This window comes from Otolemur garnettii, unplaced genomic scaffold, assembly GCF_000181295.1.
Source record: "Otolemur garnettii isolate 467f Iridium unplaced genomic scaffold, OtoGar3 scaffold00218, whole genome shotgun sequence".
In the NCBI taxonomy this organism is placed as follows: Eukaryota; Metazoa; Chordata; class Mammalia; order Primates; family Galagidae; genus Otolemur; species Otolemur garnettii.
The window spans coordinates 864985-868875 of record NW_003852613.1 but is presented as its reverse complement, the minus strand read 5'-3'; positions in this window follow the sequence as shown (position 1 = coordinate 868875).

Here is a 3891-nt window from a genome sequence, read left to right as displayed (position 1 = left end):
TCTCTCTCTCTCTCTCTCTCTCTCTTTTTTTTTTTGTAGAGACAGAGTCTCCTTTTATCACCCTCGGTAGAGTGCTGTGGCATCACACAGCTCACAGTAACCTCCAGTTCCTGGGCTTAAGCAATTCTTCTGCCTCAGCCTCCTGAGTAGCTGGGACTACAGGCACCCGCCACAATCCCTGGCTATTTTTTTGTTGCAGTTTGGCCAGGGCCGGGATTGAATCCGCCACCCTCAGTATATGGGGCCAGCGCCCTACCTTCTGAGCCACAGGCACCACCCACCGCCCACTGTTTTCCATCTCATTAGCTCAGGCAATCCACTCACCTCAGCCTTCCAGAGTGCTGGGATTATAGGCATAAGCGACTGCACCTGGCCTAATATGTGAAATTTTAAAAAAGATTTAGTGGAAAAAGATAGACAATTACTGTAGACATAAAAGAAACATTTGTAAGTTCTTAGACTTGAAATTTGATAAAAGTATCTTTTTTTTTTTTTGAGACAGAGTCTCAAGCTGTCTCCCTGGATAGAATGCCCAGGCGTCATAGCTCACAGCAACCTCCACCTCAGGCTCAAGTGATCCTCTTGCCTCAGTCTTTCTATTTTTAGTATAAACAGGGTCTCACTTTTGCTCAGGCTGGTTCGAACTCGTGAGCTCAAGCAATCCACCCACTTTGGCCTCCCAGGCATTATAGGCATGAGCCACTTAAAAATATCTCTTCATGTGGTGACAGTTGTGTGTTGATTGGTTAGGTTTCGCCCATACGTTTTATACAAAAGCCGAATTGATAAATCATTTTTTAAAAATAAGTTAGGGTACTCAGCCCTACTGTGAAACTAATTTATAAGCATCCATACTTCCAAATGAAAGCTATAACCCAACCATAGCCCAAGATGAAGGGGAAAGAGGAGAGGGAGGGGAGGGGAGAGGATGGATGGAGGGAGGGTAATTGGTGGGACCACGCCAACGGTGCATTTTATAAGGGTACATGTTAAATCTACTAAGGGTAGGGTGGTGCCTGTGGCTCAGTGACTAGGGCACCAGCCCCATATACCGAGGGTGGCAGGTTCAAAGCCGGCCCCAGCCAAACTGCAACAAAAAAATAGCTGGGCGTTGTGGCAGGCACCTCTAGTCCCAGCTACTTGGGAGACTGAGGCAAGAGAATCGCCTAAACCCAGGAGTTGGAGGTTGCCGTGAGCTGTGACCCAGGGGCAATAAAGTGAGACTCTGTCTCAAAAAAAAAAAAATCTACTAAGGGTAGAATATAAATATCTTAACACAATGACTAAGAAAATGCAGTGAAGGCTGTGTTAACCAGTTTGATGATAGTATTTCAAATTGTATATAAAACTAGCACATTGTACCCCATAATTGCATTAATGTACAAAGCTATGATTTAATTTAAAAAAATGTTAGGACAGTGTTTTTCTTTTCTTTTGTTTTCTTTTTTTTTTTTTTTTGAGACAGAGTCTTAAGCTCTGCCCTGGGTAGCGTGCCCTGGTTTCACAGTTCACAGCAACCTCAAACTCTTGGGCTCAAGCAATTCTCTTGCCTCGGCCTCCCAAGTAGCTGGGACTACAGGGACCTGCCAAAACGCCCAGTTAGTTTTAGAGACTAAGTCTTGCTCTGGGTCAGGCTGGCCTTGAACCTGTGAGTACAACCAATCCACCTGCCTCCACCTCCTAGAGTGCTGGAATGACAGGTATGAGTCACCAGGCCCAGCCTAGGGCAGTGTTTTTCAACCTTATTAATCTCACAGCACACTTGAACCTATAGTTAAACTGCACGGCACACTTAAATTATGTTGATCCAAAAAAAGAGTAAAAAAAAATTGTGCTTTGAAGTTCTTTCAAAAATAATATAATTAATGATCTTTAAAAATTTTGGTGAGGCTGGCTGAGGTAGCTCATTGTGGCCAGGTACAATGACTCATGCCTGTAATCTTACCACTCTGAGAGGCTGAGGCTGGTGGATGGGTTGAACTCTGGAGATTGAGACCAGCCTGAATAAGAGTTCCCTGGCATCCTAACTCACAGCAATCTCAAATACCTGGGCTTGAGCAGTCCTCTGGCCTCAGCCTCCTGAGTAAGCTAGGACTACAACCGCCTGCCACCACTCCTGGCTAGTTTTTCCCTTTTTGGTAGAGATGGGTTATCACTCTTGCTCAGGCTGGTCTCAAACTCCTGAGTGTAAATAATCCACCCATCCAGGCATCCCAGAGTGCTAGGGTTACAGACTTAAGCCACCAACCCCCATACCCCCTTTCTTCTTTCCAATTTCTCCCTTTTTGGCATGGGAATGTCTGTCTCTTGCCTGCCCCACCACTGTAGTATAGAAGTATGTAACTTGTGGGGGCGGGGCTTGTGGCTCAGTGGGTAGGGTGCTAGCCCCATATACCAGGCCCCAGCCAAACTCCAACAAAAAAATAGGCAGGTGTTGTGGCGGGCACCTGTAGTCTCAGCTACTCAGGAGCCTGAGGCAAGTGAATCACCTAAGCCCAGGAGTTGGAAGTTGCTGTGAGCTGTGGCGCCACAGCACTCTACTGAGGGCGATAAAGTAAGACTTTGTCTCTAAAAAAAAAAAGTATGTAACTTATTTTTTGTTTGTTTTTTAATTTTTTGAGGCAGAGTGGCCTCACATCTCACAGCAACCTCAAACTCTTGGGCTTAAGTGATTCTTTTGCCTCAGCCTCCCAAGTAGCTAGGAGTACAGATGCCCGCCACAATGTCTGGCTATTTTTAGAGATGGGGTCTCGCTCTGGCTCAGGATGGTCTCAAACTCCTGAGCACAGGCAATCCACCCGCCTCAGCCTCCCAGAGTGCTAAGATTACAGTCGTGAGCCACCTCACCCAGGCTGTAACTTGTTTGAATTCACAGGTTCACAGCTGGAGAGTAATTTGCCTCAGGATGAATCATACCTCGAATTTCACCCATGTCTGATTTTAGATGACATTTAGATGAGACTCTGAACTTCCTCTTTTCTTTGAGAGAGTCTCACTCTGTCATCCAGGCTGGGGTACAATGAAGTCATCATAGCTCACTGCAACTTCAAACTCCTGGGTTCAAGTGATCCTCCTGCTTCCATCCTCCCAAGTAGTTGGGATCACACCCAGCTAATTTAAAGATATTTTTTGTAGGGACAGGTGTCCAGTGGTGTGTAAGGGACCTGATATCCTTAACCACCTGAGGCGACAAAGGTCCTTTCTTTTGACTGTTTTTGCAAGTTGTCTGGATCTCAGGAATGCTGCATCTTCTCCCACCCTCTGTTTTGTCCATAGTTAAGTCATAAAAGCCTTATTGGTTTTTGTGCTGAGTCACTTGGTAGGTACCTTGTGTTCAAAAGAAGAAAAGAGAGGAGGTGTTCAGTACTGCCAAATATTCACTGGTTGTCCTTACTGAAAACTAATAATAAAAAAAAAAAAAAAGAAAAGAAAACTGATAATAAGATAGTTGAGGCCAGGTAAGGTAGCTCAAGCCTGTAATCCTAGCACTTGGGAAGGCCAAGAGCAGTGGATTATTTGAGTTTAGGAGTTCGATACCAGCGTGAGCAAGAATGAGACCCCATCTCTACTACAAATAGAAAAATTAGCTGGGTATTATGGCAGGCGCCTATAGTCTCAGCTGCTCGGGAAGCTGAGGCATGAGGATCACTTGGGTCCAAGAGTTTGAGGTTACGGTGCCTCATGCCTGTAATCCCAGTACTTGGGAGGCCGAGGCAGACAGATTGCCTATACTCAGGAGGTGGAGACCAGCCTGAGCAAGAGCAAGACCCTGTCTCTAAAAATAGCTGGGTGTTCTGGTGGGCGCCTGTAGTCCCAGCTACTTGGGAGGCTGAGGCAAGAGAATCGCTTAAGCCCAAGAGTTGGAGGTTGCTGTGAGCTATGATGCTACAG